We start from the raw sequence: 15874 nt of genomic DNA, 5'->3' as shown, positions 1-15874 counted from the left end.
TTGAGAATGCAGAGCAATAAAGGTAGGGTGACCCAGTTGTTAAAATGCTTAACATGGAAGCAGTTAAAGTGGAACGGATGCAGGGCAGATGGTGCCGTTCAATGCAGGAAGTACGGGACTGCAGTTAGCTTCCAGGATGCAGAGAGAGGTTCCTAGGCATTGTGGGAAAAGTCTGGGAGGAAAGTCAGGAGTACAATCTGGGGGAAAAGTCTCCTCTAAATTCTCTTTCCCATTACCTAGAAGGGAACTCTGTACCGCCGCAAATAAACATTACATTTTCTATCTGGTAAAACTGGGAGAAACCAGAGGGAGGATTCTGGGAAGGTTGGTAAATTTTAGGCTCTCCTAGTTTCCCCCGAAAAACACAACAAATTGTTGCTTCAGGGCGAACCTAGACTGGAGAGAAAATCAGAACAGGATCCTCCTGGTAGAACCCAACAAGCGCCGGAGGAAGAACCTGGGCTGGGGATTAAGCTGTGGGGACCCCTGGGCCGGCTGGGCGCGGCTGGCGCCTCAGCAGGAACCAGAGAGCCTTTCTCTCCAGAGCTGTGAGGGGTGGGGGTTGGGCCCGCCGTGCGGCGGAGACTCGGCCCTGGGCAGGAAGGAACCGGCGCCCCGTGAGGGCGGAAGCAGCAGAGCAGGGACGCTGCTAGCTGCGGACTCCTGCAGGAAGTGCGGGGCTAGCTCTTGGTTTGTGGTTCCTGGTCAGAGGGGAGAGCTGAAGGGAAGCTTGAGGCACCACATCCGCCATTACAGGTATGTACACGAATACCTCTTATTTAAAAAAAAAAAAAAAAAACAGAAATGAGTCAGCAAAGAGGAAAGAATCCCATCATAGGACACTTAATATGGGAACAGAAAGACCGGGTTCCTCTTCAGAGGAAGACACTTCAATAAAAAAGATTCTACCCAAAGACTTTAGTCTTTGGGGAAATAAGAGACATTGAGAAAAAAAACTAAAAAATAAAAATAAAAAAGATCCAAAAAAGCAAGTCTTTGGGGAAATAAGAGACATTGAGAAAAAAACTAAAAAATAAAAATAAAAAAGATCCAAAAAAGCAAGATTATTAAAAAAGTTAACCAACTAGAGATGAAAATAATTCCTTTTTTTAAAAAAAAATTATTTTATTATAGCTTTTTATTTTCAAAGCATACGCATGGATAATTTTTCAATACTGACCCTTACAAAAACCTTCTGTTCCAAATTTCTCCCTCTTTCCCCCCACCCCACCCCTGCCTAGATGGCAGGTATTCCAATATATATTAAATATGTTAAATCCAATATATGTATACATATTTACACAGTTATCTTGCTGCACAAGAAAAATCGGATCTAGAAAGAAAGAAAAAAACCTAAGAAGGAAAAAAAAATGCAAGCAAACAATAAAAGAATGGGTGAAAATGCTATGTTGTGGCCCACACTCCATTCCCACAGTTCTCTCTCTGGGTGTAGATGGCTCTCTTCATCATTGAACATTTGGAACTGGTTTGAATCATCTCATTGCTGAAGAGAGCCATGTCCACCAGAATTGATCACCGTATAATTTTGTTGTTGCTGTGTATCTCCTGGCTCTGCTCCTTTCACTCAGCATCAGTTCATGTAAAGCCTCTCTGAAATCATCCTCCTGATCATTTCTTATAGAACAACAATATTCCATAACATTCACATACCATAACTTATTCAGCCATTCTCCAATTGATGGGCATTCACTCAGTTTTCAGTTTTTTGCTACTACAAAAAGAGCTGCCACAAACATTTTTGCACATGTGGGTCCCTTTCTCTCTGGGATATAAGCCCAGTAGAAACACTGCTGTGTCAAAGGGTATGCACAGTTTGATAACTTTTTGAGCATCATTCCAGACTGTTCTCCAGAATGAGTGGATTCGTTCACAACTCCACCAACAATGCATCAGTGTCCCAGTTTTCCCACATCCCCTCCAACATTACACATTATCTTTCCCTGTCATCTTAGCCAATCTGAGAGATATGTAGTGGTGTCTATGAAAATAATTCCTTGAAAATTAGAATTGGACAAGGAAAAGCCAGTGAAGATATGAGAGACCAAGAAATAATAAAAGAGATTATAAAGAATGAAAAAATAGAACAGAATATGAAGCATCTTATAAGAAAAATGACAGATCTGGAGAATAGATTGAGAAAAGAAAATATAATAATTGGACTGCCTGAAAATTGTGACCAAAAAAAAAAGAATCTTTAACACAATAACAGAGGAAATAAACCAATATAATTGTCCAGGAGTGATAGAACATGAAAGGAAAGTAGAAATAGAAAAAGAGATCTTTTGTGAAAAACACACAGGAAAGGACAGCTAGTTGGTGCAGTGGATAGAGCACTAGCCTTGAAGTCCAGAAGACCTGAGTGCAAATGTGACCTCAGACACTTAACACTTCCTAGCTGTGTGATCCTAGAAGTCACTTAACCCCAATTGCCTCAGGAAAAAAAATAGGAATATTGTTGTATTTTCTGGATCAAAAAGAAAAATTTGCAAAAAACAAGAAGAAAACAATTCAAATATGCTAGAGCTACAATTAGAATTGTATAAGACTTATACAATAAAAAGACCGCAGGTCCTGGAATAGTATTTAATGACATTGAAAAGAACTACACCTGCAACCAAAAATATTATATCAATAAAACTATTTCTAATTATGAATAAAAAATGAAAATTTAACAAACTTGCAAATTTTCAGGAATTTCTATCAAACAAAATGGAACTTAGAAAATTTAACATAGGAGTCAATATCAAAGATAAGTTTCAAGGAACTCAACACAGACAAACTGTAAACATGGACTAATTTTTTTTTCATGGGAAATGTATACTATATGTTTAAGATTCACGTCAACAATAGGATATCTCAAAAGAAAGATTGGCAGAGTTAAGATAAAAATAGTAATTAATTGATGCAAATGAGGTGCAGAGGAAGAATACAGAGGCATTAGAGGAGGGCTGGTAGTTCTGAAAACTTACTCACATTGGGAATGGGTTCAATAGGCAACACTGCATATTAAGGGTATAGCACCCTCCAAAATAGGAAAGAAAATAAGGGGGGAGGGATGGACAGATGTGGAAGCAAAAGGTGAGAGAAGAAGACAAGGTAGGAATCCTTGGGTTGGGGGAGGTTAAATAATGAGGCAAGTTATGGAGCAGAATTAAAGCAGAGTCAGTAGGAATAGGAAAGATATATGGTGGAGGGCATGTGTGAAAGAGAGAGAGAGAGAGAGAGAGAGTGTGTGTGTGTGTATGTGTGTGTATATATATATATATATATATATATACACACATATATGCATAAATATATCTTTTCTTAACTACAGCCTTCTTCTGGGTGGGTGGGGAAATGAAAGAGGAAAAAGAATAAAGTAAGCTGCAGAGAGCCAAAGAACAATTTATTAGGGAGTAATGAAAAAATGGACCTTCATGAATATAATTTCTTCTATTAATATATACACTTTCTTGATTTAGTAATTTGTTTTGATTTTTTAAAAAATCCTCCCTGATGTTCTGCTGGGCACATGGCAATGTTCTCTTTTGTTTTGCTTTATTTTGTTTTGTATTCCTTTTTGTTTTTCTTTTTTTCTTATTAACCTTTTTCAAATAAATTTAAAAAAAGAAAAAATTTGGAGCAAGCTATTTTTGCTCAGCTTCTTCTTATTTATTGTCTCTGAGGTCTGGAAACCAAAGAATCACACGTATGTCCATTCCATACATGCTTAGTCATCTTCTCTGGAGCTTATTGGCCAGTTTCACATGAAACAAAGATACAAGAGAGGAAAATTCAGGAAACCCAAACCACTTGAAGCCAGATTGCTCCATTGATCCTCACCTGGTTTTCACTCATCAGCTTTTCCATATATTAGGTGTTGTGTGTCACCAATGCCAGCCAAGTTGAAAGACCAGGGCTATTCTTCAGCATTACTCTTGAATTAATGGGCCCTATTATTGTCTACTATGTCAAAATACAAAAAATAGAGCTAAGTGCCACCTTGAAGGCTGTCCTCCAAGTAAACATCTTCAATACACAAGTCAAAGTCATACAATGTTCTTTGAAATACAATAAGAACAATGACTACCTTATTTCATGGCATCTTAGAATAGAGATGTCTTATTCCTCCCCTCCTTTTCAGAAACAGCAACCAGGATAACAGTTTCAAGTTCCCCTAACTATTGAATGAATTCCTTCATCTCTCTCTTATTTAGTCAATTATAAAGTGATTTTCCTGGCCAATCCTTCTTTAACTTAACCTTGAAGCAAAATTTATGAATGCTTTTCTCCAAATGATATCTCTTATAGCAGACAAATCTAATCTATTGTGCAAAGGACTTTTGAAGATTAAAGGAGTCAAAAATATGCAAAAAATAAGCTTTTGATTTGCTATTCCATATCAGTTTCTAAAATGAACAAATGAAAATAACTTTTTAAAGTTATGAAGAAAGAAAACTGTACTAAAATAATAATTTCCAAAAATGTTAATAATTTTTCCATCATTAACAAGTCTTCCATTTAGACCCAGGAGGAAGGGTAAAACATAGAGAAGAGAGAAATGAGAGAAGATAATTCCAGAAAGAAACAGAGGAGGAAAGAAGTTATTTTGATGTGAATAAACAACAGAATCAAACAGTTAGGTTGAGTGGGGGATTATGTAGACAACTAGGGGGAATCTAAGCAGTAGTGTGCTAAGTGTTTAACAGCTAAGTCTAAGGAAGAAAGAAACAAAGAAAGAAAGAAAACTTTTAAATTAATCTGCATTATTAACATTTTCTGTATCACTTTAAGCCTAGACCATTAACAACAGTAAATCAAGACTTGATTTGTAACATTTTCTAATTTCTGAGATTTAGATGGCTCACAATGAAAATTTAACATTCTGGCTCTCACGATTTAGTATGAGTTGACTCCAGCACATCCCTATACCTAAGAATAGTACGATAGTTTAGGACCGGATTGAAGTGACTTGAATGCCAAGATAGATAAGGATTTAGGAAACATTTTTTTGAGTAGAAGAAAATAGATATAAAACACTTTTATACAAGATAAAAATAGATTAAATTTAGCAAAGTGATAGACTACATGGTGAAAGTGACCATTGTAGCCAAAATTCGTCAGGGAAAACTTCGTAGGACACTGATATTATTTGAAAGATATAATCACCATCCCTTATGTTAAATTTCATGCATTGAAAGGCACATTGAATGTTTCTGGGCAAAAGACACCACATAGAGCAAGGTATTGAATGGGCCACAATTCAATGAAGTATTTAAATTGGTCATGACATTTTTGATCCTCACTATCATCTATCATGAATTAGTCAAGTCAGCTGCACAATCAGAGAATCAGTCATTCTACTCTACATAACAAACATATATTAAGCTTCTTTTGTGTGCCAGTTACTGTGGTAGTTATTGAGGATGGAAAGGGAAAAAAATTCCCAATGATCAAGGATCTTACAATTCAATTGGAGACTGCAACATCAGCATATTTGTAAAATATAGAGCAATTTCAAGGAGAGAGCACTAAGAGCTTGGAATATCAGAATAGGTCTTCTGTAAGAAATGGAACTGTTTTTTTTCCTTTGAAGGAAATATAGAAGAGAACCTGTACAATCAATCATTTTTTAAGCTCAAATTGTGTGCCCAGCACCAAGGATACAAAAAGAGATAATAGATAGTCCCTCCTCTCAAGGAGTTTACAATCTAACAAAAAGATTTAGTGGTAAAGGATGGAATATTAAATATGAATAATAATTAAAAGGACATTTTAAACAAAACAGAAAGAGTAGGCAAAGGGGAAAGAGCAACATATAAGAAAAGAAAATTAGATAGGAACCAGATTTTAGAGGACTTAAAATGCCAGTGACATTTCTATATTTATCTTATCAACTCCAATGCATTTATTAAGTGTCTACAATGTACCAGGTAAAATGTTAGGAGCTAGATATATAAAGAGTACAAATCTAACCTAGAAACAATAGGGAAGTTGGCTGGAATTATGTAGTTTACCACTCTGTGATCATTTAACAAAATGGACACAATCTCTAGCCCTTAGGACACTCTCCTTTACACAATATATTTAGAAAGTGGAGGCAAGTAAACGGAAGGCAGGACAGCTTGGTAGAAATTTCCAGAACACTGGACTTTGAACCCAGATTTAAATCCTGGCTCAACTACTGACTAACCTTGTCAAGTTGTGTAAACTCCAAGAACCTCAGTTTCTCCCCTTGTAAATGATAATAATTATATCTGGACTGCTTATTTCATTAATTAATTGTAAAAATAGGGCTTATAAATGGCTATGGACATGTAATTTTTATTATGAATGCAAATACAATACACTGTTGATAATCCTTTGATGCTAAAAGAGACAGATACATAAAGAAGCAGAGAAGATGATAAAAAATCCAGAAGGAAGGGATTCATTGGATTTTCCCTCTCCCAATATTTCATAGTTTAAAGAAAATGTTGGGTTCCCTACTTCCTCCTCCATTATGTTTCTCTCCATGCTAAGTTCAAGAATAGACTGTGCCTCTGTCATTCATGGACCAGCTTAGCCAAAATCAGGAAACATTACCATCAGGAGGCTGAATCCCAGGTAACGAATTTTTTGGATCATTGTTCCTCATTAAGCAACATACTAAGCAGAGATTCTTTACCTAAGCTCACAGAATATATAAATATAAATTTCAAGGAGTTCAAAAATTTGGATGGAGGGAAAATCATATCTTTGTAGTCACTAATCTCTAACTGAAGTTTAACATTTTCTTTCATTATGATTTTTTAAAAGTAGCATAAGAATAAAACTATAGGTGTTTACCAAACTTCCAAAGGAAATTGTGACATTAAAAAGGTTGAGATTCCCTCCTCGAAGGTGGGAGTAGGGGTGTAGGTTAAAGGGAGAAAGCAATGGCTTGTGATTTACAACGGAGGAGAGATCAAGTATGCAAGTTTAATCACAAGTCCTTGAACTTTTAAGAGGTTTCATTTTTTACATACAGCAGGTTTTCAAAGACTAATTGAATATTACTGTAGGGCTACAGTCATCCCTCTGTATTTATCCCTACAGCCATCCAACATTTGCAGCTGATTAATCCAATCTGTGTGTCAGCTTTGTTCAAGTCTCTAGGACCAGTATTGGCTATAGGTTAAGAAATTATAAAGAACTCAAGGTCAGTAATTCACCTACACAGAAGGTAACCAGTCTTATTATTGATTCTAATCTGATTGGTACCGCCTCTCACAGGGCCTAGAATCTTTCAGATAGAAGAATGTCAGAAACCATCTGCCCAGATCCAATCTATATCTGAAAAGGATTACTCAACAAGTTCCTTGCTTTGAAAACTTCCAGGGATGGCAGATTCACTTCCTCCTAAGGTAGCCCATTCTATCTTGGGAGAGCTTGAATCATGAACAAATGTTTCTGTTTATTATAATCTGAATACTGTTTTATTATTACTTATCTCCTTTGTTCCTAGTTTTCCACAAGATAGTTCTTCAAATACAAAAGACACATATCATTCTCTAGGAAATGAGTTTCTATATATTTTTTTCCCTTTGTTCAGAGTGATCCTGTCTCCTGACTGGTGATTCTCTAGTCTCCATGACCTTTTATTGATGAGCCCCAGATTGTCACTTCACTCCAGGTTCAATTTACCCTCCAGATCCCAGCTTCTTAAACCGTGAGTTGTGACCCAACATGAAATCTATAACTGAATGTGGGGGTCTTACCATTGTGATTAATTATCAGTAAATATTTGGTTTTTATGCCTCTCTGATATACCTATATAGCCAAAATCACATAAAAGTTTTTTGGTTGGAAAGGAGTCACGAGTGGAAAAAGTTTAAGAAATCTTGCTCTAGAGTTCTCCATTTATGCATTTCCCCATCCAATTTCCAGCTCTGTCATTTTCCACCTTCCAGTCTCTTCTGCCATTAGAATAAAAGCTTTATAAGAACTAGAATTGTGTTGCTTACTTGTATTTGCTTCCCTAGTGCTTAGTGTAATACTTCATGTAGTTTTCAGTTCAGTTCAGTAGTTTTTCAGTCATGTCTGACTCTATGATCCCATTTGGGATTTTGTAGGCAAAGATAGTAAAGTGGTTTGTCATTTCTTTCTCCATCTTTTATTTATTATTTATTTTTTTGGATGAGGAATTGAGGTAAACAGGGTTAATTGACTTATCTAGGATCATATACTTGATTCAAGAAGATGAGTTTTCCTGATTACAAATCCAGTGCTCTATCCATTGCACCACTTAGCTGCTCTCATACATAGTAAACACTTAATAAGTGTCCACTCTACTTACTTACTTACCTTTTAGATATATAGATATATATTGTCCATCTATTTATCATCTATCTATTCAAACTCAGCCTAGATTGTTGACTATTAATAAGCCCATCAAATCTGTTCTTTCTCACTTAGATTCATGCTCCTTCACCACCTTCTATGTTTATATCCTGTACAGACAGAACAAACCAGGATATGACTTTGTAAATGTTGAAAGGTCAGAAGACCCTTCAAAAAAGTCCACTTAGCAAATGGAGCTGGTAGCAGCAGTAGCAGAGCCCCTTGAAGAGCCAATCCTGAGAAGTAATCATGTTCATCAAACCAAGCAGTGAATCAATATGACATTCAATATATTGTGTCCTACAAGCAAGGGAGCAGACTCATCTATCTGCTATGTCATGTTCAAAAGTAAACTTTTGGTGAGAAAATGATTTATAGTAATTTTTTTAAGATTTATTGTTTATTTAACTTTTTTCTACTTCAAGTTCCAAATTCTTTCCTTCCATTTAACCCTTCACCCATCTATTGAGAAGACAAGCAATATGATATAGATAAATACATATGGAGTCACACAAAACATATTCCCATATTAACCATGTTATTAAAAAAAGACCAAAAAGCAAAAAAATAAGGAAAATGGAAAAAATACTTCAATTTGCATTCAGAGTTCATAAGTACTTTCTCTAGTCTTTTTCATCATGGGTTTTTTGGAATTATTTTGGATCATTATATTGATCAGAGTTTCCATACTTGATCATTGTTACAGTATTGCTGTAAAATACTATACACATTCTGAACAGTAATCTTCTGATTCCACTCACTTCACTTTGCATTAATTTCTATAGATTCTTCCAGTTTTTTCTGAAATAACTCTGCTCATTATTTCTTATAACATAACAGTATTTTATCACAATAGTATACCATAACTTTTTCAGTCATTTTCCAATTGAAAACCATCCTCTCAATTTCTAACTCTTTGCTATCACAAAAAGTTGTTCTGAATATTTTTGTATAAAAACATCTGCTTCCTTTTTCTTTGAATTCTTTAGAATATAGTTGTAGTAGTGTTAAGACTGCATCAAAGGCTATTGCCAGTCTTACAACTCCTTGGACAAAGTTCCAAATCCAGAAAGATTAGACTGGTTTACAACTCCACGAATTAGTATTCCTACTTTTTTACATCCCCTCCATCATTTTCCTTTTTTGTCATGTTAGTCAATCTAATAGTTGTGAAGTGATACCTGAGATTATTTTAATTTTCATTTCTCTAGTCAACAGTGATTTAGTGTATATTTTCATATAACTATTGATAGTTTTGACTGTTTCTTCAGAAAACTGCCTATTCTCATTCATTGGTCATTTATTGATTGGGATTCATTCTTTTTATTAAAAATTTTAGTCAGTTCCTTAGATATTTGAAAAATAAGGCCTTTTTAAGAGAAACTTACTTGAAAATGTTTTCCCCAGTTTTTTGCTTTCCTTCTAAACTAATCCTTCTAATCTAATATTGGTTTTGTTTGTGAAAAACATTTTTAAGGTAATCAAAATTATCTATTTTATATCTTAGAATATTTCTTATCCCTTATCCACAGATCTGCCAGTAAAACTATTCCATTCTTCCTAATTTGCTTATGGTATCACCCTTTATGTCTAAAACATATCACCATCTTAACCTTATTTTGCTATACATTATGAGATGTTGATCTATGCTTAGTTACTACCAAATTGCTATTCACATTTCTCAGAAATGTTTTTCATATAGTGAATTATTTCACCAAAGACTTGAATCTTTGAGTTTATCAAACTAGATTATATAGTTAACACTTAAATTTTAGTCTACTCTCCCCAAGAATGGAATGAATTTGAAAAGGGGAAAATTGTACCTCAGTTCTTTCTATAGAGGTCTTGAGAGATTAAATTACTTGTCCCAAATTGGAATTCAAATTTCAGTACACTGATTTTAAATCTTATATTCTTATGTTCTATCAGTTCAGTGTTATAATCACAAAGCTGATTCTCATTCACCATTACCTAGGAAATATTCTCTGTAGAGAACATTTTGAATGACAATTTTGGCTTTGATCATTAATCGAGTTGGTCAGTTGTTTCCCCCTCTATAATATTACTTTCATGAGCAAACTATTTACCATCAAATTCTTGTTTTAAGGTGTCATTATGTCATTGAAATGATCCTGAAAGTCAAAAGATTATGCCAATTGGAGGGCCAACTCGAACCAGTCCTGTCAATTTGGAAAACCCTCAAGTTTAAAGCCAGTGACTGGGCTTCTTGAAGACCAAACAGGACAAATATGCAACCACGTGGTACACTACATGGTGAATATTTTGGCCATAGCCTGTCATTAAACCATGAGGCATGGAGGGGTCAAGGTTTGTGCCCTGTGGAGGAAGTGCCCACATGATTCAATTAAACCCAACCAACCTTTATTAAGCACCTATTAAATGCAAGGCACAGTGCTAATAAAACTAAAGATCCTCTAGAGACTTGACATAAAAAAAATCTATAACACTTTGGTTGTTTTCCTAGAACGAAAATATTCCCAAATAGTTGCAGAATTTTGCTTTTTCAGCGATACAGTACAAGGTTTATACTTACCCCATGCTGATTTACTCATTCTGGTTTTTTCCTGAGGCCATCTTAAAGTTTAACATATTGGAGGAGGTACAGGTGCCACCTTAATTAAATCTGAATTATGCTATCGTTCTTAATATCAACCAAACAGGCTAAATTTGGACCTCTCTTGATGGAATACAAGAAAATTTCATGTTTATACATGATTATACTAACAGCATCATTAATTGGGCTAGAAGAGAGAAGGTTCTATTTCCAGGTGACTGTACAGCTTTAACTTTATGTCACTCTAGGGCACTGTAAATGAGCACTAGTGATCTTACAAAAATGGAATGCTGCATTGCTACCTTTCCTAGAATTTTTAAAGACAGAACTATAAAGAAACTTTTTTGTTTGAGCAATATTTTCTCTTTTAAAAAAATAGTTTTATTGGAACCTTTTATTCTTTACATACTCATTCTCCAAAATACCACCACCACACCATCACTGAGCCCTGCCCTACAAAAATAACTTCTCTGATAGCATAAACAACATTCTGTGGTCACCTGACTGAAAAAGAGCATATTTATTTTATGTTCTTTCCTACAAGAACAAGATTAGCTAATACAATTAAGCTGAGTTTAGTTTCATTTTAGCATTAGTGATTTTAATTCATATTGCTGTAGTCAATATGTATAGTGTCCTCTTAGTTCTGCTTTCTTTTGCTTTGTATCATTTCATATAAGTCTGCCCATATTTCTCTGAATTCCTGGCATTTGTAGTTTCTTATGGCACATAGCCATGCACTACTAGAATATTTATCTGTTGTCCAATTTATGAGCATTTAAAATGTTTCCAGTTCTTTATGGCCATCAAAAAAATCAAAAAATCAAGAAATATGTTAAACCTAGAAAATTATTTTGTTTAATGTCAGTGGCACAAAATTGGCCGTCATGGCCTTAATCCTATATAGGTCAACCACTTTCAACATCTTTTTTTCCCCTCACTTTTCATTGCAATTTTAAGGTCCTTAGAATAAGTCTATGTTACATAATCACAATTAATTTTAATATATTTAATTATTTAATATTTGTTGTTTATACCTACTCAGCTCAAATAGATTAATAAGATCCCCATGCAATCAATATGCTTCTGTTGCATATTCTTCCACTTTCCTCTTCATATAATCTCTAGCCCAGTGATGACTGTATACTTCAGCACTTCCTTGTTTCTGTGACATCATTAGCATCATCATTCCTTGTCTGAGGCAGATTATATTCCATCCACACCTTATTTTTGTCCATGTGATTCAATAAATCCTAAAGAGAAGAAGAATCTAGATGGTAAAATGAAAAGAATGTTTAACAAGAAAATCTGTTTATCTTACTTCAGACACCTATTAGTTTTTTGGTTCTGGGTAAGTTACTTAACTTACTTAGCTTTCTTATCTGTCAAATAAGAATACTGATAATAGCTACCTTACAAGGTTTTTATGAGATTCAAATGATATGTTTGTAAAGTATTTTGTAAACTTTAAAACACTCAATAAATGTTATCTATTGTTATTATTATCAATTATCCACCTGATATGATTGAGACTTCTTTTGGTGCCTTTTAATACATTATATATCCCAGTGAAATATTGTTTGTCCATCCCCTACATCTGACTTTCACCAAATAATTGGTTCATTTAATTTCTCAATTATGTTTGTCTTTCCTGATGTTTTTACATCACTTCTAACTTTCAAGTCATCAATAATCATAGTCCATAGCCTGCTTATACCCCCAGGCACCTTTTGACCTATCTCTTATTCTCATGTTAACCACAATTTTAAATGGGTGGTGAATGTGATGGTATACAACACTTGTAATTCATCAATTTTAGAAGAATATTGATGTTGAAAAATAGGGCGTCTTTGTCAGGGAGAAACTTGGAGCTATTAAAAGTATTGGGCAGTATCCCAAATGCAAGCCAGTCTGTTTGATATCTCCTATTTCATTATGTAATATTATCCAATATATATGTATTAATGAATTAAATCAATGGGCTGACCATCCAACTAAATGACACAATTTGGGAAATAGGCATCTTTTATCCATCATCTACATTTTTCTTGTGTGGAAAACTAGATTAATCTCTCTTGAACAGCTATGAAGTGACCTTGTGGTATTACCAGGCTTAATGCATCTTCACACAGAACCACATAATAAGTCCTAAATAAATTCTTGCTGAATAATTTTGGTGGTTAGCTTTGACACACTTTTTTTTGGAGATTTAGTCACATTCTAATAAATACTGTTAGAGAAAAATAAGGAATATGATATTAAAAGAACAATATGCAGAATTTTAAAAAATATTTTAAACAAACTCTGTCGTTGTATTGCAACATTACAAACAGTAAAATGTTCCTCTGCTGATATCCTGTAAAGTCAATTTTATACAATTTTGTAGTTGAGAGGAACCTCAGAGATAATAAGATCAGTAGATTGAAATATATCCTTAGAGATCACTTTGTCTAACCCTCCTCATTCTCAGGAAATTTAAAAGAATCAAATGATGACAAGTTTAGAATAAATGATAAATCATAGATTTTTTTTTCTACTTAAGAAATTTCTTTTAAGCTTATTTTCTTGCTTCCCTCCACCTAACATCATCCCTCTTGCCCATTTTTTTTAAATTTAGTTTTCATAATACTTAACTGAAATTTTATTAGTCAGAGGCTGAAAAAAAATGAAAATATTCTTATTCTTAAACCTAAACTTCTGTAGAATCACAGAAATACTGAAAAACTTAAGCAATCATCTAGCCCCAATTGTACAGAATAAGATTTCTTTCTGGCTCAATCCAACAAAGAAACATGAAGGTTTTTCTAGAAGAACTCTATTAATAAGGGAAATGCAGTACTTTCCAAGAATCCATTCCATTTTTTGATATCTTGTTTTGATTAAATTTTTCTTATGTAGCACAAAAGAATTAACACAAATTTTTAAGTGCTCACATATTAAATATAGGTATGAATGTGTGTATGTATATATATAGAAGACATTTGACAGTTATAAAGCCCAGGTTTAGGAACACTTTGTGGAGGAAACTTTAGTGGGGAAAAAATAAAAATGTTTCCTCTCTCTTCCCCCTTATCATATTTTGGAACTGATGGACCAATTGGACACATTAATTCAAGCCTGTAACACATACACACACCCACACTCAGACAGATATGATAAAGAAGGATAGTCACTAGAGGGAAAAAAAGCATCAGGAAAATAAGATTCAAGAATAGCAGAAAAGAGTACTGGCTATAGATTCAAAAAAAGGAACAGACCCTGGAACCCAGCTGAATGGCCCTTTCATCAGAAATGTTGCCTCAAAAGAAAGTTATATTAATACTCTATGAAGAGAGATAGGATTTCCATGTTATGTTCCTAAGTGGATTTGTGAGTTACTTTTGTTCCTAATTGTGCTATCAGAGTATTCTAAATTCGAGGCTATTCTTTCTATGAATATTGTATACATTTTTGAGAAAGTGAGTTTCAGGATTATAGGAAGATTTTTTTTTATTAGTTAATGTTTATTCTACACTGTTTTAGTAAATACCTTTACCAAGAGTTAAATGAGTCTGCTAGTTAATTGTTCATGCAAATACACCCATAGGGGTTCATGAACAATAGTAGTTGGAACAGATACATACAACATTACAATTATTGGTGGTGGTGGATGTATTGTTGGTGTTGGTTGACCTTTATACTTGAAAAATACCAATGAAATTATAATGTTGGGATCAAGGCTCATTGGGTTTGACTATAGTTGATCAATTCAACATTGGCTCAGAAGTGCTATCACAGGCTGGGCACAAATGGTCCATTTGAACATTTGAGGTGACAGTGTGTCTAGATTTGTGCATCTCATGTTTCCTTTGTGCTGCTGTGATTCGGCTTTGTTCACAGAGCCTAGAACCTTTTTGATGTGGGCTACTCACCCACAATTTTCTCATCTTTTATTTCCAATGAGAATTTAACTGTTTTGAAAATAAGCTAATTTAGAATCCAGGATGGAACCAAGATGGCAGAGAGCAGATAAGACTTTCTGTGACCTCCTCTGATCTTCTCTCAAATCAACAGCAGATTACGCCTCTGAACTGGTTTTGGAGTCAAAGAACCACAAATATTTGGAGTACAACACATTTCTAGAAGAAGATCTCTTGGAAGAACTTCAGAATAGGTCTGTTTCAAATGGGAGAGGGACAGTCTGCTGAACCCAGACCACAGCACAAGGAGACAGGGCAAGAAGCTGGGGCAGGGAGTCAGAGCATTGTATGTTCAACACACCTGGGAATCTTCTGTGAGCCTCTTAGGCCACTCTGTCCTGGTTGCAAGCAAGTGGTTTGGCAGATTTGCTGCAAAAGGCAAATTGTAAACCAGTGAGCCCTGGAAAAATAGGAGACCTGGCCACAACTCAGGAAGTCAATTAACAGTACTGCCCCAGGGCAAACTAAAATAGCTGTCACTCCTTTGCATTGAACAGACCTCAAGCCTTAAAAAAAATGAATAAAAAACCAAAAAGAACTCTCACCTAAACAGCTTTTATGGAGAGTAAGAACAGATCTCAAGTCCAGAGGTTCCTAAAGGCAAAGCAACTCCAGATGAAACCCCAAAGAGAGATATAAGTTGGTCCCCATTTCACAAGACTTTCTTGGAAGATTGCATAAAGGATCTTAAAAGAGAGTTAATAGAAATATGGGGAAATGAAATGAAATCATTGCAAGAAGTAATGGAAAAAAGCATATAATTCAAAAGATATGAAAAAGACACCAATTCACTGAAAAATAAAATTTGTGAAATGGGAAAAGAATTTAATGAACAAAAAAAATTGAATTGATCAATTACAAAAAGAACTAAAAAAGGTAACTGAAGAAAAAAATATACTAAAAATTATAACTGAGCAAATGGAAGTGAATGATTCAATAAGGCTTCAAGAATCAGTCAAACCAAACCAAAAAAATG

At 34.6% G+C, this 15874-nt stretch overlaps 1 long non-coding RNA gene across 1 annotated transcript; it reads left to right on the top strand.

Moving 5' to 3' along the window:
• Nucleotides 1-673: 673 nt before the first annotated feature.
• Nucleotides 674-8717, top strand: LOC127557676 (uncharacterized). The gene is made up of 3 exons (XR_007952592.1): nt 674-756; nt 7577-7693; nt 8483-8717. It is a non-coding gene; the product is annotated as an uncharacterized LOC127557676 (long non-coding RNA).
• Nucleotides 8718-15874: the final 7157 nt, after the last annotated feature.

Source organism: Antechinus flavipes, chromosome 1, assembly GCF_016432865.1.
Source record: "Antechinus flavipes isolate AdamAnt ecotype Samford, QLD, Australia chromosome 1, AdamAnt_v2, whole genome shotgun sequence".
Lineage (NCBI taxonomy): Eukaryota > Metazoa > Chordata > Mammalia > Dasyuromorphia > Dasyuridae > Antechinus > Antechinus flavipes.
This window is presented reverse-complemented; position numbering and strand designations above follow the sequence as displayed.